This window comes from Oryza sativa, chromosome 1, assembly GCF_034140825.1.
Source record: "Oryza sativa Japonica Group chromosome 1, ASM3414082v1".
Taxonomy (NCBI): domain Eukaryota; kingdom Viridiplantae; phylum Streptophyta; class Magnoliopsida; order Poales; family Poaceae; genus Oryza; species Oryza sativa.
The window spans coordinates 17,990,792-18,014,146 of NC_089035.1; the positions used below are offsets into that span (position 1 = coordinate 17,990,792).

Genomic DNA, 23,355 nt, shown 5'->3' on the forward strand with positions numbered 1-23,355 from the left:
TTGCAGTAGATTAAGCAATATTAACCAATCACTGTCCTACGCTACACCACGTTGCAATAGGCCCAACCAACCACCTGAACTACACCAGTTCATTAAGCTAATCTAGGGGTGAGACTAATCATGGTGAATCTGGTTGATCGCCCATAACCGCGGGCACGACTATTCGAATAGTTTTACTCTTGTCAGAGGTGTACAACTGTACCCACAAGACACGATTCCACACATGTCACCATGCCCCGAAGTATCACCATGATACTACAAAGGGGGAAATCGTGCAAGACCCTCCGCATAACCCTCCCCTAACCATCCACACCACGCTAAGGTTTCACCCCCACCCCTCAAAAGGCAGTGAGCAATCCCCTCGTGCACCGCGGTGAATCCGGCAGCTGGACAACCGGATATCCCGGCCGACCCAACTACATCACGCCCACCCTCGCCACCGATGCCTAGGAAAGGGTCGAGCTATACTTCAGATCAAGCAGTTACCCACTCCGCTTGTGGTAAACACGGTAAGTGTAACATCCCGGCCTAGGGCTTAATAGGATTAATAGAATACTCATATCAACAAGTTGCAACTTCTTTTCCGGAATCCAATCTCCAAAGAACTCCAGGGTTAAGCGTGCTTGGCCTAAGCGTGCTTGGCCTGGAGCAATTTGGGATGGGTGACCGACCGGGAAATTCTTCCCGGGTGCACACGAGTGAGGACAAAGTGTGCAGAAAAGATATGTGTTGGTCTGTGAGGGCAGTCTATGACCTATCAAAGCTATCAGATGTAAGCGGGCCCGGCCTGGGGGAAGGCGGGACGTTACAAAATGGTATCAGAGCCGACTCTCGCGGTTTCACGGGCGCGTGTGTCGCAGTTGCGCAGGCATGGTGCGCATGGCTGGTGTAGACCGGGAGTGGTTACACAGCATGGCACATGCGCTGGCACTGGACACATGGACGTGGCCAAGAGAGGACGTTCCTGGCCTAGGGTTGATCGACTGGGGTGTCGATCTCTCTTAAGGGGGTGAGGGTGTAACATCCCGGCCTAGGGCTTAATAGGATTAATAGAATACTCATATCAACAAGTTGCAACTTCTTTTCCGGAATCCAATCTCCAAAGAACTCCAGGGTTAAGCGTGCTTGGCCTGGAGCAATTTGGGATGGGTGACCAACCGGGAAATTCTTCCCGGGTGCACACGAGTGAGGACATCTTCCCGGGTGCACATGAGTGAGGACAAAGTGTGCAGAAAAGATATGTGTTGGTCTGTGAGGGCAGTCTATGACCTCTGAAAGCTATCAGATGTAAGCGGGCCTGGCCTGGGGGAAGGCGGGACGTTACATCCCGGGTGCACACGAGTGAGGACATCTTCCCGGGTGCACACGAGTGAGGACAAAGTGTGCAGAAAAGATATGTGTAAGTCTCCTAGGGTTTCCCGTGAACCGGTCCTTAACTGCCATGGGTGCGACCAGCAAAACCATGCACCCACAGCACACCATTTAGTGTATTTTAATTAACTAACACCATTTGTGGTGGTACCAATCTAAAGCTATGCTAATAGACAAAGTCTATGTAATAATGTGATCTCCATTTGTGTACTAGTTGAGCTAGGCATGACTAAACATTTTCCTAAACCAACATCTAGTCATTTTTGATACCCAAGTTATCAATGGCATAAGGTAAACAATAAATGGCTGAGTAATAGGACCCATCACACGTGACATTGTAAAAGAATACAACATTTAATAGAAATGCAGGATATTTGTAAATTGGGTACAATATGATCAATTGTTATACATGACTTGCCTTACTCTCGTACTTATGAGACCACAGCAACGTCTTCGAGAAACCGTGGATCGACGAAACGGCCGAAATCTACGCGACAAACAAAGCACCCAAGCAAAACATGCTATAAGACTACTGAAACAGGAAACAAAACCATTTTTAATAGATTCTAGGGATTTTTATGAATTTACTAAGACTTGAATGGACTTAAACGGAGCTCGGATGAATTACTTATGAATTTGAATTTTAGAAGATAATATGTGCTTTTACAAATAAAGAAAAATCCTTATTCGATTTATTGCACAATATTGCCCCAGGACCGACGTCAGCGGCGGGGGGGGGGGGAGGGAGACAGGTGGGCCCCACGGGTCGGCGGCACAAGGCGGCCGGTCAACCGTGGACTAGGACCACGCAGGTGGTCCACTGCCTGTCCACGGGACCGACAGTCCAGATCGGCCGGGAGCCGATCGGACGGCGCGGCGGCGACTAGGAATGGCTCGGCTCGGCACAAAGCCGGCCGGCCGGCCATGGGGAGCGGCGGCGGCGAGTGGTCGCAGGCGACGGTAAGTGGCGGCGCGGGAGGCAGCAGCGACCGGCGCGGAAGCGGCGGCACACGGCCGATGCGGCGGTGCAACGAAAGGCGGCGGCGCACGCGGGAAGGGGAAGAAAAGGAGAGGGGGGAGTCCTCACCGGCGACACGGCGGCCGGATCGGGAGGCGAAGGCGGCAACAACGACCCGGCGAGCGGAGGGGCGGACGGGCGGCGGCGACACCTAGAGGAGGGGAGGAGAGAAGTTAGGGCGGAGAGGACAACCACGGTGGCTTACATTGCCGGCCGAAAAGGGGCAAAAATGGTGGGCTCATCGGCGAGGCGAGGGAATCGAAGCTCCGGCGTCGTTCGGCGGCAAGCAAGTGGTGGCCGAGGTACGGGTGGACTCGGTGAGCGCGACGGTGGCGATGGCGCGGTGCGGCGGCGGCGGAGCTCGGGTGTGGCATGGGGAGAGCGGCAGAGTGCACGGGCGAGCACGGCGAGAGTAGAAAATGGTTGAGGGGGCTCGGGGGAGCGATTTATAGGTGCGGGAGGGGGCGGACGTGGCCGGGAAACCTCCCTATTTCGCCAGCGACGTGGGGGATTGGGGAGGAAGAGAGAGAGGGGATTCAAAAATGAATCCTGCCTCTATGCGAGCTTGCACGCGTGCGGAAGAGGTGGAGGAGGTGGGCGGCGACGTGGGGAGGCGCGGAGTGGGGTGGAGGAAGCGGGCGTCGTGGGGTGGCGCGAAGTGGGCGCGGCGGTTGCCGGCCTAGGCGCGGGCGGCTGGAGGTTAGGGACGACCGATAGGTGGGCCCCACCTGTCGGCGACCCTAGGGAGGAAGGGAGGGGCCCGGGCCGGCCCAAAAAGAAGGAGGCCGAGCGTGGCCGGGCGAGATGGACCAGGCCGATGGCCCAAGAAAGAAAAAGAAGGAAAAAGAAAAGGAGGGAAAATGGAAAATGAATTCATGGGATTAAAATATTGCGGTTAATGAATTTTAATTGGTTAAAATTATTTATAGGGCTCTGAAAATTTAACTAAAAATCCTGTTAATTAATTGTGACATGTGGAACCCAAGAAAAATCTCACAATGCCATTTCCAATTATTGAATGCATTTATTAATTAGGGATTTAGCTCTAGCTTAATTAAAACAATTTCTTCGGACGATTTAACTTGGAGGCGTGACACCACCCACCCCCCTCGTTGTGGGCACCCCACCACCACCACGTCGGCATCTACACCTGGACGAGCAGCTCCCCATCCCCACGTTGCACCTGCGACTGCAACACGATGCGCTCCAGCATGCTCTGCAGCCGCTCCTTCACCGTTGGCTCCACGCCTACCTCCTGCGGCGCCTCCTTGATGGTAGCCCAAGTCAATATATACTGTGGTAGTGTGGTTAACTAGCAAATGTCTTGCTAGTTACCATCAAGGTTGAGCCACGTGAAATACCGTTGGCTCCATAGCTCCTGTTGAGACATGTTTTCTAAGCAGATGAGGGAGGCGGAACATTAGGAGTTTTTCTGAATGACTCCACACTTTGTAGCAAGACATCGCGCTAGGGTTACCATCAAGGTCAGGTATTGAAAACTTTAGTATTTGAAAATGTTGTTTGAAGTTGTCATAATTTGAATTTTAAATTTAAATTATTGAAACAGAGTCATATAGTAAAATGACCAAACCAAAAGTTGTATATATTGATGAGTTGTACAACTTTGTTGTTGATGACTTTGTCAGTTGAAATCATTTAATATTTGAAAATGTTATTTGAAGTTGTCATAATTTGAAATTCAAATTTTATATAGGTCAATCAAACTCACATGAAGAAATAATCAAAATAAAATAGTTAGATATCAATAAGTTATACAACTTTTTTTTTGACAAACTTTTCATATAAGTTCATTTAGTATAATAAAATTCGATTCGAAGTTTTAATATTTTGAAATTAATTGAAAGGAGGGAGGCAAAATGGACTTATCAGTGAGGGAGGTGCAAAAGGGCTGGCCCGTAACAGGCCTCGTTTCATTCCATCTCTGTTTAACCTTTTTTTCTTTTTATTTTGTTGTACCATTGTGAAGTAACACAAAAAAATCGTATTAAATGAACTTATGTGAAAAGGTTGTCAAAAACAAAGTTGTATAACTTATTGAGATCTACCAATTTTATTTTGGTTATTTCTCCATATATAATATTTGAATTTCAAATTATGACAACTTCAAACAACATTTTCAAATACTAAATGATTTCAACTGAAAAAGTCATCAACAACAAAGTTGTATAAATCATCAATATGTACATCTTTTGTTTTGATCATTTTGCTATATGACTCTGTTTCAATAATTTGAATTTCAATTTCAAATTTTGACAACTTCAAACAATATTTTCAAATCATAAATGATTTCAACTGAAAAAGTCATCAACAACAAAATTGTATAAATTATCAATATCTACAACTTTTGTTTTGGTCATTTTGCTATATGACTCTGTTTCAATAATTTGAATTTGAATTTCAAATTATGACTACTTCAAACAACATTTTCAAATACTAAATGATTTCAACTGAAAAATTTATCAACATCAATGATCATTTCTTCATCCGATAAAGTGATAGTAGTATTTTTCACAAAATTTACGTATTTAATATTATATTTGTAAATCGCAACGAAATTTCTATAACGCCACAGATTTTGAGTCGGTTTATGATGAAATTGATAAACTGTTACGGTATTACGGGCCTTGTATCTATAGTTGCATATCCGTGATGATCTCTGATCACAAAAATTTCGTCACAGATTAAATAGATTCTTGTAGTGTAAGTTTGAATTAAAATAAAAACTTGAAGTAGTAATATGGGTACATTGAAACATTAAGGATTAAACTGATCCTTGCATGAAACTTGAAGGACCACTTTAGCTATTCACCCTTGTACGAATATCGATGCTCATGCGATTTGTATAGGGAATGATTGAGGAAGAGCAAGTATCTTGAACATTAATGTTACGACATCTATGTGAATAAGGGATAAAACTAAGTGATGTCAATATGTGGATAAATGGGCTCATGGCGGGGGCCACCATTGGTGTAGTGTCAAAGCCTACGAACACATGATTATCTGTAATGTATTTTCCTAATCCACCAGTCACTTCTTGATGGCTAGATTACAACAAGATATATTGTGTAGCATTTTATAACCTTATCTTAATCCACTTCCTCCTCCCATCGAACCACCACTGCCAGTACTCGCTCCCAACGCGTGCATTGGTCACCCCTCTCCACCGCCTCCAGCTGCTTTCCCTTCCTTCAATAGCTCTGGCAAATTCTGCATCCTTTCCCCCGCCACCCTCATCCATTCTTGTGGCTCCAATGGTACTGCCTATGCCTCACTGCCAGTGTTGAGATTATGGGCATATAATGATTTAATTTATTCCATAAATAAGTCATGACATTACAGATGAAAACTAGCATGAACGCATCATTAGATCTACACATGTAAACTACGCAGAATAACATGAACAGATCAAATATGCGCAACATATTGAACACGTACCGAGGTGACGAAAAGACCGGCTGCTTGGTCGAAACTTTTCGCAGGTGTCTACGAAGGCACGAAACACGCGAGCGAAGAGGAAGGCGAGCCGTCGCGAACGAACAGGGAGCAGTCGCGCGAAGCGCTTCCCAAAAACCTTATTGCCGCCTTCTCCCGGTGCAGGACGTCAAAGGCAGAGGTTCCGGAGACCTGCTCTCCCGATCGCTGGTGCACGCCGGCGAGCGGGATGGAGTAGTCTACGAGCGACGGCGCAGTACAGAGTAGGAGGCAAACCCTAGATTGATTTTCGCATATATTGCGTGAAGACGGCGGGTCGGTTTATATAGAGAAAGGTCGCTTGATCAGGGCGCCCGCACGATCTCTACTGCGCGTAACCGAACCGGATAAGTCGCGCGTAACTTATCCGGACTCCACGCCGTTTGCACGCATCGGATTTTTCGGAACGTTTCCAAAACAAAAACGAATCCGAATTTGCAGCAAAACAAAACTGCAAAAAGAGGCTGCATCTGCGCAAGGGTGAGGAGCCAATTTTTCGGACCATTCGACGCGTACGTCGTGCACGCGCGCCGCCTGCCCTGCCCAGGCCAGGCCAGGCCAGGCCAGGCGAGGCGAGGCGAGCGAGCGCGCGCGTGTGTTTCCCCTCTTCTCTCCACCACACATGCTTCAAGTGGCTAGGAGGGCATCCTCCCTTTTAAGGAGGTCCCCCTCTCCTAGAATAAGCAAGGTGGTACTAAACTCCACATGCATGCCATCCCATGAGGTGGGCTTTTGTGATTTTCCAAAGAATTAATCTTCGAGTGGGCTAAGACCCATTCATTAATTCCAACAATCCCCCACCAAATCTCAAAATCCCACTGAGATTTGCCTTTTCCAATGTACTGTTTATATACCAGCGGTTCGATGGAGACCAATTAAGGTTGAACATCCACCTAGAACTCCAAGCTACACTTACTCACAACTTGAACAATGGACTACGCCTTGAATTGCAAGTCTTGTGCAAGCAAGTTTCACTCAAAGTCTTATCTGGTACTAGACCGTCTGTAGACTACCCCTCGGGTGGAGCGTATAAGTCATACTCCTAGGTCTTTAGTAAGCTTCCTAGAAGATTCACCCAAAATCTTCATGGACTGCGACCAACAGTCAAGCTCACAAAGGTGAGTTCCTTCAAGAATGCTCTGCAGGACAACATCTTTGCTAATTAAAGCCAACAGAACTCATTAAGGCATAGCCAACCTGCCTTGCAGCTCACGAGAGTATATGCATCTTCACTTAGAGAGGGTATATATATTGGTACTCTCCTCTAGTTTATTAATGGTTTGTTCTTCCCAGGATCTAATTCACGGGATCTCCGATCACATAGACTGGGTTACCACCATAGTATAACTCACATGGGTCTCAAACCCATCTCCTTCGATGCATTGTCTATCACATTTCGTGATAGTCCCTTCGTGAAGGGATCTGCCAGGTTTCTCGCTGTTTGGATGTAATCCAACGTTATAACTCCGGAGTTTCTTAATTTCCTGACAGACTTCAATCGTCTTTTCACATGTCTAGACGATTTCATATTATCCTTAGAATTATTCACTTTGACAATTACCGTTTGATTGTCACAGTTCATAAGGATAGCCGGCACCGGTTTTTCAACAACAGGCAGATCCATTAATAGATCACGCAACCATTCTGCCTCAACAGTAGCAGTATCCAGTGCCGTTAGCTCTGCTTCCATGGTTGACCTCGTCAAAATTGTCTGTTTGCAAGACCTCCATGAAACAGCACCACCACCCAGTGTGAAAACATATCCACTAGTGGCTTTGATCTCATCCACATCAGAGATCCAGTTAGAATCACTATAACCCTCCAGTACCGCAGGATACCCAGTATAGTGAAGCCCCAATTCCACAGTACCTTTCAGATAGCGCATTACTCGCTCAAGCGCACGCCAGTGATCATCTCCCGGATTAGAGGTAAATCGGCTCAACTTGCTCACAGCAAAGGAGATATCAGGCCTAGTTGCACTAGCCAGGTACATCAACGAGCCAATGATTTGGGAGTATTCCAGTTGATTCCTAGCAATTCTCTTGTTCTTGCGAAGCGACAAGCTAGGATCATAAGGTGTTGGAGAAGGCTTACTATCAATGTAGCCAAAGCGATTCAAGATCTTCTCCACATAATGAGACTGCAAGAGTGTAATCCCATTCTCACCTCTAATTAGCTTAATGTTTAAAATAACATCAGCTACTCCCAAATCTTTCATATCAAAATTTTGAGACAAGAATGATTTAACCTCATTTATCACCTCAATGTTTGTCCCAAATATCAGTATGTCGTCAACATACAAGCACAAAATAACTCCCTCACCCCCACCATGGCGATAGTACACACATTTATCTGCCTCATTGACTGCAAAGCCTGCAGATGTCAATGTTTTGTCAAATTTCTCATGCCATTGCTTAGGAGCTTGTTTCAGACCATACAAAGACTTCAACAATTTGCACACTTTGCCTTCTTGACCTTCAAGTACAAACCCATCAGGTTGATCCATATAGATCTCCTCATCCAGCTCTCCATTAAGAAAAGCTGTCTTAACGTCCATTTGATGAACGAGAAGACCATGTGAGGCTGCTAGGGAAAGTAGCACACGAATTGTGGTCAATCTAGCAACAGGTGAGTAAGTGTCAAAGAAATCTTCGCCTTCTTTCTGAGTATAGCCCTTAGCAACAAGCCGAGCCTTGTACTTTTCAATAGTACCGTCAGGCCTAAGCTTCTTCTTGAACACCCACTTGCACCCCACAGGTTTACACCCATAGGGTCGCTCTGTCACCTCCCAAGTCCCGTTAGCGATAATGGAATCCATTTCACTACGGACAGCCTCCTTCCAGTAGTCTGCATCAGGAGATGCATATGCTTCTGAAATTGACTTAGGAGTGTCATCCACGAGGTACACAGTGAAATCATCACCAAAAGACTTAGCCGTCCTTTGTCTCTTACTCCTTCGAGGAGCTTCACTGACATCCTCCTCAGAGACAAGTTCATGTGTATGTTCAGTTTGTTCTGGTGGTGTGATTGAACTGGGAATTATTTCAGAGGGTTGGTTCGAACCACTATGTGTATCCTTCATTGGGAAAAAGCTCTCAAAGAAGGTAGCATCACGAGACTCCATAATTGTACCAACATGCATGTCCGGTACCTCGGATTTAACTATTAAAAATCTATAGGCAATGCTATGATGAGCATATCCCAGAAAAACACAGTCCACAGTCTTAGGTCCAAGTTTGCGCTTCTTCGTTATTGGTACATTGACTTTCGCCAAGCACCCCCATGTGCGCAAATAAGAAAGTGATGGTTTTCTACCAATCCATATCTCATATGGTGTTTTGTCCTTATTTCTGTTAGGAACTCTGTTTAACACATGATTTGAGGTCAACAATGCCTCCCCCCACCATGCCTTAGGCAGTCCCGCGGTGTCCAACATGGCATTCACCAAGTCAGTCAGTGTGCGGTTCTTCCTTTCAGCAATCCCATTAGACTCGGGAGAATAGGGAGGCGTCCTCTCATGTATGATGCCATGTTCCTCACAGAATAAGTCAAACTCGTTCGAGAAAAACTCTCCACCACGATCAGACCTAAGCCTTTTTATCTTTCTGTCAAGTTGATTTTCAACCTCTGCCTTATAAATTTTAAAATAGTCTAGAGCCTCGTCTTTCGTTTTCAACAAGTACACATAGCAAAATCTAGTAGCATCATCAATCAATGTCATAAAATATCGTTTTCCACCCTTCGTCAACACCCCATTCATTTCACAAAGATCTGAATGTAGGAGTTCTAGTGGTGCCAAGTTTCTCTCCTCGGCAGCCTTGTGAGGCTTGCGAGGTTGCTTCGATTGCACACAACTATGGCACTTAGAACCTTTGACAATGGAAAACTTAGGAATTAAACACATGCTGGAAAGCCGAGACATCAAGCCAAAATTAATATGACATAAACGTGAATGCCAAACATTAGCCTCATCATCCACACTGCCACAAATATGGTTCACAGACTTATTGCAGAAATCAGAAAGGGAAAAGCGGAACAGGCCTCCGCACTCATAACCTTTACCAATAAAATATCCATGTTTAGACACGACTACTTTATTAGACTCAAAAACCAACTTAAATCCGTCTCTAGTCAGACGGGAGCCACTAACAAGATTCCTGTCGATAGAAGGGACATGCTGCACGTTCTTCAGCTGCACGATCTTTCCCGAAGTAAACTTCAGATCTACCGTGCCAACACCATGAACAGAAGCATGTGACCCATTCCCCATTAGGACGGTGGAACCCCGTGCGACCTGATAAGAAGAAAACAATGAGATGTCAGCACAAACATGTACATTGGCCCCAGTATCAACCCACCAATTAGTAGATTGATTAACTGAAAAAACAGTAGGTAAATTACCATACCCGCTTCCATCTCCAGTGTTGCCAATGGTCACATTAGCAGACTTAGAAGTCTGCCCTGCAGGTGCCTTCATCCCCTTGCGTTGTGGACACTTCCTAGCCAGATGACCAACTTGGCCACACACAAAGCAAGTCCTCTCATCCTGATTAGGATTGTTGTTGTTCTTCTTCTGCTTCTTGAAGTTGGTGGTCTGCTGAGCTTTGTATTTCCCCTTGCTCTTGTTCTGGGCCTTGTGCACAACATTGGCACTGGACTGCCCACCATCGCCCTTAGACGCGGCATCTTTTTCCCGAGCTTTCTCCTCAACATCAAGAGACGCAATCAACCCCTCAACGGAGTATTCCTGTCTCTTGTGTTTGAGTGCAGTACCGAAACTCCTCCAAGATGGAGGTAGTTTTGCAATAATGCACCCGGCCACAAATTTGTCGGGTAAGACACACTTAAGGAGTTCGAGTTCCTTAGCCATGGTTTGTATCTCATGAGCCTGTTCGACTACAGAACGGTTGTCAGCCATTTTGTAGTCATGAAACTGCTCCATGATATACAGATCATTGCTAGCATCAGTAGCACCGAATTTAGTATTCAGTGCATCCCACAACTCCTTAGCGTCGGTCATATGCATATACACCTCGACCAGACGATCGCCAAGAACGCTAAGAATGCATCCCACAAAGAGAGTAGTGGCTTCCTCGAATTGCTTCTGCTGTTCAGCAGTAAGAACTCCTTCAGGTTTGCCAGTACTCACCCAGAAGCATTTCATAGCTGTCAGCCACAGAGTGACCCTGATCTGCCATCTCTTAAAATGCACACCGGTGAATTTATCCGGCCTCAGTGCATCGACAAAACCAGCCATAGTAAAATCACAGTGCCTATAATAAGGTTTTTGGATTGTTGAGATTATGGGCATATAATGATTTAATTTATTCCATAAATAAGTCATGACATTACAGATGAAAACTAGCATGAACGCATCATTAGATCTACACATGTAAACTACGCAGAATAACATGAACAGATCAAATATGCGCAACATATTGAACACGTACCGAGGTGACGAAAAGACCGGCTGCTTGGTCGAAACTTTTCGCAGGTGTCTACGAAGGCACGAAACACGCGAGCGAAGAGGAAGGCGAGCCGTCGCGAACGAACAGGGAGCAGTCGCGCGAAGCGCTTCCCAAAAACCTTATTGCCGCCTTCTCCCGGTGCAGGACGTCAAAGGCAGAGGTTCCGGAGACCTGCTCTCCCGATCGCTGGTGCACGCCGGCGAGCGGGATGGAGTAGTCTACGAGCGACGGCGCAGTACAGAGTAGGAGGCAAACCCTAGATTGATTTTCGCATATATTGCGTGAAGACGGCGGGTCGGTTTATATAGAGAAAGGTCGCTTGATCAGGGCGCCCGCACGATCTCTACTGCGCGTAACCGAACCGGATAAGTCGCGCGTAACTTATCCGGACTCCACGCCGTTTGCACGCATCGGATTTTTCGGAACGTTTCCAAAACAAAAACGAATCCGAATTTGCAGCAAAACAAAACTGCAAAAAGAGGCTGCATCTGCGCAAGGGTGAGGAGCCAATTTTTCGGACCATTCGACGCGTACGTCGTGCACGCGCGCCGCCTGCCCTGCCCAGGCCAGGCCAGGCCAGGCCAGGCGAGGCGAGGCGAGCGAGCGCGCGCGTGTGTTTCCCCTCTTCTCTCCACCACACATGCTTCAAGTGGCTAGGAGGGCATCCTCCCTTTTAAGGAGGTCCCCCTCTCCTAGAATAAGCAAGGTGGTACTAAACTCCACATGCATGCCATCCCATGAGGTGGGCTTTTGTGATTTTCCAAAGAATTAATCTTCGAGTGGGCTAAGACCCATTCATTAATTCCAACAATCCCCCACCAAATCTCAAAATCCCACTGAGATTTGCCTTTTCCAATGTACTGTTTATATACCAGCGGTTCGATGGAGACCAATTAAGGTTGAACATCCACCTAGAACTCCAAGCTACACTTACTCACAACTTGAACAATGGACTACGCCTTGAATTGCAAGTCTTGTGCAAGCAAGTTTCACTCAAAGTCTTATCTGGTACTAGACCGTCTGTAGACTACCCCTCGGGTGGAGCGTATAAGTCATACTCCTAGGTCTTTAGTAAGCTTCCTAGAAGATTCACCCAAAATCTTCATGGACTGCGACCAACAGTCAAGCTCACAAAGGTGAGTTCCTTCAAGAATGCTCTGCAGGACAACATCTTTGCTAATTAAAGCCAACAGAACTCATTAAGGCATAGCCAACCTGCCTTGCAGCTCACGAGAGTATATGCATCTTCACTTAGAGAGGGTATATATATTGGTACTCTCCTCTAGTTTATTAATGGTTTGTTCTTCCCAGGATCTAATTCACGGGATCTCCGATCACATAGACTGGGTTACCACCATAGTATAACTCACATGGGTCTCAAACCCATCTCCTTCGATGCATTGTCTATCACATTTCGTGATAGTCCCTTCGTGAAGGGATCTGCCAGGTTTCTCGCTGTTTGGATGTAATCCAACGTTATAACTCCGGAGTTTCTTAATTTCCTGACAGACTTCAATCGTCTTTTCACATGTCTAGACGATTTCATATTATCCTTAGAATTATTCACTTTGACAATTACCGTTTGATTGTCACAGTTCATAAGGATAGCCGGCACCGGTTTTTCAACAACAGGCAGATCCATTAATAGATCACGCAACCATTCTGCCTCAACAGTAGCAGTATCCAGTGCCGTTAGCTCTGCTTCCATGGTTGACCTCGTCAAAATTGTCTGTTTGCAAGACCTCCATGAAACAGCACCACCACCCAGTGTGAAAACATATCCACTAGTGGCTTTGATCTCATCCACATCAGAGATCCAGTTAGAATCACTATAACCCTCCAGTACCGCAGGATACCCAGTATAGTGAAGCCCCAATTCCACAGTACCTTTCAGATAGCGCATTACTCGCTCAAGCGCACGCCAGTGATCATCTCCCGGATTAGAGGTAAATCGGCTCAACTTGCTCACAGCAAAGGAGATATCAGGCCTAGTTGCACTAGCCAGGTACATCAACGAGCCAATGATTTGGGAGTATTCCAGTTGATTCCTAGCAATTCTCTTGTTCTTGCGAAGCGACAAGCTAGGATCATAAGGTGTTGGAGAAGGCTTACTATCAATGTAGCCAAAGCGATTCAAGATCTTCTCCACATAATGAGACTGCAAGAGTGTAATCCCATTCTCACCTCTAATTAGCTTAATGTTTAAAATAACATCAGCTACTCCCAAATCTTTCATATCAAAATTTTGAGACAAGAATGATTTAACCTCATTTATCACCTCAATGTTTGTCCCAAATATCAGTATGTCGTCAACATACAAGCACAAAATAACTCCCTCACCCCCACCATGGCGATAGTACACACATTTATCTGCCTCATTGACTGCAAAGCCTGCAGATGTCAATGTTTTGTCAAATTTCTCATGCCATTGCTTAGGAGCTTGTTTCAGACCATACAAAGACTTCAACAATTTGCACACTTTGCCTTCTTGACCTTCAAGTACAAACCCATCAGGTTGATCCATATAGATCTCCTCATCCAGCTCTCCATTAAGAAAAGCTGTCTTAACGTCCATTTGATGAACGAGAAGACCATGTGAGGCTGCTAGGGAAAGTAGCACACGAATTGTGGTCAATCTAGCAACAGGTGAGTAAGTGTCAAAGAAATCTTCGCCTTCTTTCTGAGTATAGCCCTTAGCAACAAGCCGAGCCTTGTACTTTTCAATAGTACCGTCAGGCCTAAGCTTCTTCTTGAACACCCACTTGCACCCCACAGGTTTACACCCATAGGGTCGCTCTGTCACCTCCCAAGTCCCGTTAGCGATAATGGAATCCATTTCACTACGGACAGCCTCCTTCCAGTAGTCTGCATCAGGAGATGCATATGCTTCTGAAATTGACTTAGGAGTGTCATCCACGAGGTACACAGTGAAATCATCACCAAAAGACTTAGCCGTCCTTTGTCTCTTACTCCTTCGAGGAGCTTCACTGACATCCTCCTCAGAGACAAGTTCATGTGTATGTTCAGTTTGTTCTGGTGGTGTGATTGAACTGGGAATTATTTCAGAGGGTTGGTTCGAACCACTATGTGTATCCTTCATTGGGAAAAAGCTCTCAAAGAAGGTAGCATCACGAGACTCCATAATTGTACCAACATGCATGTCCGGTACCTCGGATTTAACTATTAAAAATCTATAGGCAATGCTATGATGAGCATATCCCAGAAAAACACAGTCCACAGTCTTAGGTCCAAGTTTGCGCTTCTTCGTTATTGGTACATTGACTTTCGCCAAGCACCCCCATGTGCGCAAATAAGAAAGTGATGGTTTTCTACCAATCCATATCTCATATGGTGTTTTGTCCTTATTTCTGTTAGGAACTCTGTTTAACACATGATTTGAGGTCAACAATGCCTCCCCCCACCATGCCTTAGGCAGTCCCGCGGTGTCCAACATGGCATTCACCAAGTCAGTCAGTGTGCGGTTCTTCCTTTCAGCAATCCCATTAGACTCGGGAGAATAGGGAGGCGTCCTCTCATGTATGATGCCATGTTCCTCACAGAATAAGTCAAACTCGTTCGAGAAAAACTCTCCACCACGATCAGACCTAAGCCTTTTTATCTTTCTGTCAAGTTGATTTTCAACCTCTGCCTTATAAATTTTAAAATAGTCTAGAGCCTCGTCTTTCGTTTTCAACAAGTACACATAGCAAAATCTAGTAGCATCATCAATCAATGTCATAAAATATCGTTTTCCACCCTTCGTCAACACCCCATTCATTTCACAAAGATCTGAATGTAGGAGTTCTAGTGGTGCCAAGTTTCTCTCCTCGGCAGCCTTGTGAGGCTTGCGAGGTTGCTTCGATTGCACACAACTATGGCACTTAGAACCTTTGACAATGGAAAACTTAGGAATTAAACACATGCTGGAAAGCCGAGACATCAAGCCAAAATTAATATGACATAAACGTGAATGCCAAACATTAGCCTCATCATCCACACTGCCACAAATATGGTTCACAGACTTATTGCAGAAATCAGAAAGGGAAAAGCGGAACAGGCCTCCGCACTCATAACCTTTACCAATAAAATATCCATGTTTAGACACGACTACTTTATTAGACTCAAAAACCAACTTAAATCCGTCTCTAGTCAGACGGGAGCCACTAACAAGATTCCTGTCGATAGAAGGGACATGCTGCACGTTCTTCAGCTGCACGATCTTTCCCGAAGTAAACTTCAGATCTACCGTGCCAACACCATGAACAGAAGCATGTGACCCATTCCCCATTAGGACGGTGGAACCCCGTGCGACCTGATAAGAAGAAAACAATGAGATGTCAGCACAAACATGTACATTGGCCCCAGTATCAACCCACCAATTAGTAGATTGATTAACTGAAAAAACAGTAGGTAAATTACCATACCCGCTTCCATCTCCAGTGTTGCCAATGGTCACATTAGCAGACTTAGAAGTCTGCCCTGCAGGTGCCTTCATCCCCTTGCGTTGTGGACACTTCCTAGCCAGATGACCAACTTGGCCACACACAAAGCAAGTCCTCTCATCCTGATTAGGATTGTTGTTGTTCTTCTTCTGCTTCTTGAAGTTGGTGGTCTGCTGAGCTTTGTATTTCCCCTTGCTCTTGTTCTGGGCCTTGTGCACAACATTGGCACTGGACTGCCCACCATCGCCCTTAGACGCGGCATCTTTTTCCCGAGCTTTCTCCTCAACATCAAGAGACGCAATCAACCCCTCAACGGAGTATTCCTGTCTCTTGTGTTTGAGTGCAGTACCGAAACTCCTCCAAGATGGAGGTAGTTTTGCAATAATGCACCCGGCCACAAATTTGTCGGGTAAGACACACTTAAGGAGTTCGAGTTCCTTAGCCATGGTTTGTATCTCATGAGCCTGTTCGACTACAGAACGGTTGTCAGCCATTTTGTAGTCATGAAACTGCTCCATGATATACAGATCATTGCTAGCATCAGTAGCACCGAATTTAGTATTCAGTGCATCCCACAACTCCTTAGCGTCGGTCATATGCATATACACCTCGACCAGACGATCGCCAAGAACGCTAAGAATGCATCCCACAAAGAGAGTAGTGGCTTCCTCGAATTGCTTCTGCTGTTCAGCAGTAAGAACTCCTTCAGGTTTGCCAGTACTCACCCAGAAGCATTTCATAGCTGTCAGCCACAGAGTGACCCTGATCTGCCATCTCTTAAAATGCACACCGGTGAATTTATCCGGCCTCAGTGCATCGACAAAACCAGCCATAGTAAAATCACAGTGCCTATAATAAGGTTTTTGGATTGTTGAGATTATGGGCATATAATGATTTAATTTATTCCATAAATAAGTCATGACATTACAGATGAAAACTAGCATGAACGCATCATTAGATCTACACATGTAAACTACGCAGAATAACATGAACAGATCAAATATGCGCAACATATTGAACACGTACCGAGGTGACGAAAAGACCGGCTGCTTGGTCGAAACTTTTCGCAGGTGTCTACGAAGGCACGAAACACGCGAGCGAAGAGGAAGGCGAGCCGTCGCGAACGAACAGGGAGCAGTCGCGCGAAGCGCTTCCCAAAAACCTTATTGCCGCCTTCTCCCGGTGCAGGACGTCAAAGGCAGAGGTTCCGGAGACCTGCTCTCCCGATCGCTGGTGCACGCCGGCGAGCGGGATGGAGTAGTCTACGAGCGACGGCGCAGTACAGAGTAGGAGGCAAACCCTAGATTGATTTTCGCATATATTGCGTGAAGACGGCGGGTCGGTTTATATAGAGAAAGGTCGCTTGATCAGGGCGCCCGCACGATCTCTACTGCGCGTAACCGAACCGGATAAGTCGCGCGTAACTTATCCGGACTCCACGCCGTTTGCACGCATCGGATTTTTCGGAACGTTTCCAAAACAAAAACGAATCCGAATTTGCAGCAAAACAAAACTGCAAAAAGAGGCTGCATCTGCGCAAGGGTGAGGAGCCAATTTTTCGGACCATTCGACGCGTACGTCGTGCACGCGCGCCGCCTGCCCTGCCCAGGCCAGGCCAGGCCAGGCGAGGCGAGCGAGCGCGCGCGTGTGTTTCCCCTCTTCTCTCCACCACACATGCTTCAAGTGGCTAGGAGGGCATCCTCCCTTTTAAGGAGGTCCCCCTCTCCTAGAATAAGCAAGGTGGTACTAAACTCCACATGCATGCCATCCCATGAGGTGGGCTTTTGTGATTTTCCAAAGAATTAATCTTCGAGTGGGCTAAGACCCATTCATTAATTCCAACAGCCAGTTCATCTGTACCACCCAAAGCCGGTCCTCTGCCACTCCGGCCATATATCCTCACCACCTTCTACCTTTCTCCCATCATCACCCAACCTCAAAATGGTAATCCATCAATGCTCACTTGAGTTCAATGGTGCCCACCATCAAGACCGGGACTCTCTGCCGTTGTCGCAATTGATGGTGAATTTTCCCATAACTTCTCCCTTGGATGTCAATACAATAACCAATGATCATATGACTAGATTTGGACAAATTTCAGGCACTTGCTGGAGATGGATTCTAATCTCCCGGGCGGATAACCACCCGTTTTTTTGCATGTCAACTGAATGATTATGAAAAAAATTCAAAAAAAAAAGATAGATTAATATGTAATATATCGCATCACAAACATACAAGTTTAAATTCAACTTATACAAGTTATAACAAAAATAATAAATACTCTAACTACAATATTCATAGTCAAATTTGTGATTTTTCTTCAGAAAATCAAATTTGAATTTGCGTGTTTGTGGAGTAATATATTATATATTAATCTATCTTGTCATCTTTTTTAAAAAAATCATAATCAATTAATTGACATATAAGAAATGGATGGAGATCCACCGAGTGTTTAATTAAAAGAGTTTCCCGTCACCTGACCGATAGAAAAGCTGATATATGAGTGATATCAGTGATCATCAGAGTGTAAGATCCCCTCATCCAGCCACAATATCCGTTTCCTACATTATTGAGCATTGTGCCGCACTGTAACAATTCATCTAGAGAGTATTTGGCACACATGACGGACCAATTGACTACCTCAACATGTAGCAATTTGCGTGGTTAGACTTGGTCAAAACCAACGGGGCATGGGTACAGAAAAAAGGATATTACCAATGGTCCCGATCAGACCCCTTAACTTAGCTGTCTATAGCTAGCTAGTCTCTTTCCAAGACTTTCTTCTTCTTTTTTCTTTTTTTTTTGAGGGGCTTTCCAAGACTTTCTGCATTGCCTAGAGTATGTACTTTCTCTTGTTCTTTAATTTGCTCTTCTTTTCAAAATATGATGGAGAACACTAGCACATAGTTTAGTCCGCCAGTGCTTGACTACTCCACAAATGTCTTCAAATGGTGCCACCATCTGCTAGTCCAAATTCCCTGTGGACCTTGGTATTTCCGTCTTAGTGAATTTGACGCTTTTGATGTTCTTGCTCAATCGTACTACGTACATATTCCATGCCCTGCTTATCCTACCCGGCCGGAGTGGAATTATCTACTGGAAATCACTAGAGGTACAATGTTGGAGTTGTTTCTTAATCATGGATAGACGATGACTCGATCCACTTGACTACAAGGATTTTAAATCCTGCTGCTCACAATTTCGTACACATAAGTGTGCTTTTAGTAGCACGATGAAGGATTTACCGCAAGTTTCCGTCCCCTTGAGTAGGTGTTGATAAAAGCACACTCATGAATGTAAGCATGTTAGTATAGTGTACGTCGCCATGTAAGGAAGGAAAATAATGGAAGTTATCTACAAATTAAATTATTGTCTCTTCTTTAGTCATCTACTCCCTCAATCCTATAATATAATGTATTTTGACTTTTTTCTTGCACTGTTTGGCCATTCGTTTTATTAAAAAAATTTAGAATTATTATTTATTTTATTTGTGATTTACTTTATTATCCAAAGTACTTTAAGCACAATTTTTCGTTTTTTATATTTGCACAAATTATTTGAATAAGACGAGTGTGTTACCGACCAAATTTGGTAAAACCATAGATCGGATTCAAAACCGCATTAACAGAGTGGTCAAACAGTGCAAGCAAAAGGTTAAAATTTCTTATATTATGGGATGGAGGGGATGGAGGGAGTAGTTACAATATGTTGAAAGCAACTAACGATGACAACAAAAAGATAGATTAGTATGTGTGTGTATATATGATATATCGTCAACCTTATCATATATACGAAATGAACACCCCCGTACGTCCTAATTGTGACGACTAGACGTACATGCATGATCATGGCCGATCAACATTGCCACTGTCGTTGCACCACCGCCACAGAAGGGTTGGAAAACATGGAAGACGTCGACTTGGAGGAGCAGTTGGCGCCACCGCCGCCGTCGCCGCTGCCGTCGTCGGCAGAGCCGCTCCATGGGCTGTGTAGGAAGCCAGGAGCAGGCAGTCACCGGGCGCTCGTCGCCACGCCGGTGCGCGCCCTATGGATGGTGGTTCTCATGGTCGGCCTCCTCTTCACCGTGCACCTGCTGGTGCACGACGTCAGGACGTTCGTGCTCCTCGTCGCCGAGTCGTTCTGCATCTTCTTCGTCATGTCCGGCGTGGCGGCGTGCGAGAGAAGGCAGCACGACGCCTCTGGGGGTGCCTGCCGCGGGTTTAGCACGGTGGCAGAGGTGGCGCTGTGGTCGTTCGCCATGGCGCTCACGGTGACGATGACGTTCTGGGTGGCGGCTGGCATGTCTCTGCCGGCTGTGGCAGCACTCTACTTGCTTTCGCTGCTAGTTGTCTCCGCGTGCTTCGCTGTTCTTCTTGGCGCTTGATTGGTTAGGTTGATCCTTGTGCATGGCACCTGCTCAATTTGATCTGGGAGGGATCGACTTTCATCAATATTTTGAGTTCATTCTAGTTTTCCATCCCTGTGCTTTGCTTTTGACGCGATAGAGTGGAGATGGATTCTAATAGCTCGAGTGGATGTCCATCCGTTTATTGCATGTCAACTACTTAATTACGAAAAATTTTCAAAAAAATTGACAACATAGATTAATATGTAGTATATCACTCTACAAACATGTAAGTTCAAATTCAGCTTCTACAAGTTGTAACAAAAATAACAAATTTAATTGTAAATATACATATAGTAATTTGAGTTTTGTTTATTATTTTTGTTACAATTTGTAGAAGTTAAATTTTAACTTGCATGTTTGTGTATTAATATATTACATATTGATCTATCTTGTTCTTCTTTTTTTCAATTTTTTTCATACCATTTAAATGACATGCAATAAATGGGTAGACGTTCACTCGAGCTGTTAAACAGTTTCCCGCGATAAAGTTAATTAAATGCATGAACAAGTTATATACTGGGAGCCGGTGGTCTGGTTAGATGTGGTAGCGCTATGAACGAAGCATATAATAGTCGGCAGGGTTAGGTCGGGGTGAGAGGTCGACTCGTTAAGATAGGAGGTGGTAGATCCAGCAGTACGTGGCTCTAAAGATGGGAAGGCAATGCACTGTGGGGTGTCTAGCCGGGAAAGAAGAAAGAGCATATCAGAGAATGTGAAGTGAAGGAAGGAAAGGGCATAGAAGCCTGATAAGCCTCGTCGACGTCAAAGAGGCACTGGAGGAGGGACGACCCTAGTGGTGAGGGAATTGTGAATAGAGGGGTGACAATTTCCACGTTGGGGCCATGTCCCCAAAGGATATCCGCCCCAATGCGGCCAGGACAGGCGGAGGTTTCTACCCACGGGTGAGTGGGGACAGGGCAGCATTTCACCTGTGGCCATTGGGAAATCCTATGAGGCCACAAAATTTAAATCACATGAAAATGACCCATTACAAACAAGCCAATTAGAGCCAATATAACGAAGGGCTAGACTAACCTTGTCTCAATCCATCCATCCAGCCACCACTGTTGTGGCCCCAAACTACGCAGCATCAGGTGTCAGCGTTCCCTCCCCATCTCGCTTAAGCTTCTTTGTCTTGCAACTCATTTTCGAGCATATGTCACACCACGTCGGCATGCCGGCAAGCCGCTAGGTGCCAGAATGGTGTTCCGCCGACCGCATGTCTCCATTTTGTAGCTCGCCGCTGGCTGTTCCCACCTCCCCACGCTCTCTCTCCTCTCCCTCCGGCTGCCGGAAGCTACCGCTCGCTCGGGGGTGCAGGGACCCAGAAGGGACGGGGCAGAGATTGATTTCGCTCCATTCTTCACTTCAAGACCAGGGCCAGGGGCATTCTTATCCAACCCGCCTCCACCCCCGCCCTATTGCCATCCCTAATCGGGAAGGAATGAAGCGTCGACAGCGGCGTAAGAATTCTTTCCATAAAAAGATCTACTATGTTCCTATTGAGCGTTAAGAGGTAACGCTTTATATAAAACGGACGGCTGATTCTATAGCACTGGACATTCACGAGTTCAGATATGCAACATGAAAAATTTTGAACTTCAATAGTATTGAAAACTTATTTCGTTCCTCTATTTAGTGTTCCGTCAATAACATAGCATTTCGACAATAACGCCGTTACCCTTCCCAGCTTACCCATCTTTCTTCTTCCTCTCCTCTCTCTTCCAAGTGCACATGCAACAGCTAGCTTCTTCCAATAATAATCTTAATCCTTCAGTAGCACTAACTTCAAGAATTTCTAGAGACAGGAAAACCCAGAAACAAAACTTAGATGTTTGGGGCTGTCCCAAGCAGGGCGTAAATAAGTAAAATGTGTTGATGTAGACTTGGAGCAAATTGTACACTGCAGGGTTAAGATATTTGTTTCATTTCTATTAAGAAATGGAATCCAGCTTTGCCCTTTAATTTGATTTCAAAAAACTGCATGGTTATTAGACTATGCCAATTGATTTCTTTCTCATAGTGCTCAAATAAATAGAAAAGCAAATCCTGCAGAATCTAATAATATAAATCATCACTCTTTGCTAGAGCAGCGTGCGCATGCTTCCAAAGCAAATGGGCCTATCGCTATTGAAGTTGATATTTTCCATTTCAACCACAAACGTGAGAAATTTGATTATGGATTTCTTCTTTGGTGTTAAGGCAAACCATCACCCATTGGCAGAGCAACGAGGGTATCCATCAAAATCCAAGATATTGCTCCAAAAGTTCAGCTGCAATGATATAATGAATTTGTAGAACGCATGCACCAAATGAAACTAAATTCATGTAGTCATTCTTAAATTTAACAAGTCGAGTGACCGTGAACACTAAATTCATGTAGTCATTCTTAAATTTAACAAGTCGAGTGACCGTGAACACTTCCTTGATCCGATGGAGTCACCTGCTAAAGCTCTTCTTATTATGCTATTGAAGTGTTTAGGTGGAAGGATGGTGTCGGAGGGATGAGCCCCGGTAGATGTGGGGAACCATGACCCGGTAGATGCTCTAGGGCATCTTGGTGTGCTCGCAGCTGTTCAGGGAACACATAATTATAGATGTTCGGGCCTTCTACTGGATAATAGTTCTAGTCATGCGGTCTTACTATTTCATCAAGTAAACAAGCTCTCGAGCAATACATAGATTTTGATGAGATATGAGAGTCAACTTTTTCTACAGAGTTCTAGCTACGCCTTTATACCCTACCACCTCTCTTTTGTACTCTCTGCTAAAAGATATTTTAAACTGTTTACAATCATGAGCATCATTTATGTCTTTCAAGCCATGTGCCTATGTAGCGGCTGAAGCAACTATCTATGAGACGTCACATTATGCCCACTTGCATAGTCATTGTGATTTCTAAAGCGATAGTAAAAACCTAACATTGGAGATATGATAATCATGCCACAACATGGCAATGCAAAAGCTTGATAGAATCCATAATTAATGCGATGGATAGGCTCAGTAGCCGGTGCACCACATCTGTGGAGACGTGGGACCCATAGGACACGACCCCATTTTTAGACTGGTGGGAGCACCACCATAGCCCTTCCCAGGATGTCGAGGGTTCCTATGGCAAGCCACGTGGAATGAAGGTTCTTTTCCCTCCTTGAAGTA

The 23,355-nt window shown here is 45.3% G+C and overlaps 2 long non-coding RNA genes across 2 annotated transcripts; both read right to left on the minus strand.

Moving 5' to 3' along the window:
* Positions 1–9,804: 9,804 nt before the first annotated feature.
* Positions 9,805–11,154, minus strand: LOC136355916 (uncharacterized). Its single transcript, XR_010740495.1, has 2 exons — positions 10,288–11,154; positions 9,805–10,175 (listed from the first exon to the last, which is right to left on the minus strand). It is a non-coding gene; the product is annotated as an uncharacterized lncRNA (long non-coding RNA).
* Positions 11,155–15,310: 4,156 nt separating this feature from the next.
* Positions 15,311–16,640, minus strand: LOC136356108 (uncharacterized). The gene is made up of 2 exons (XR_010740807.1): positions 15,774–16,640; positions 15,311–15,661 (listed from the first exon to the last, which is right to left on the minus strand). It is a non-coding gene; the product is annotated as an uncharacterized lncRNA (long non-coding RNA).
* Between the last annotated feature and the right edge of the window lie 6,715 nt (positions 16,641–23,355).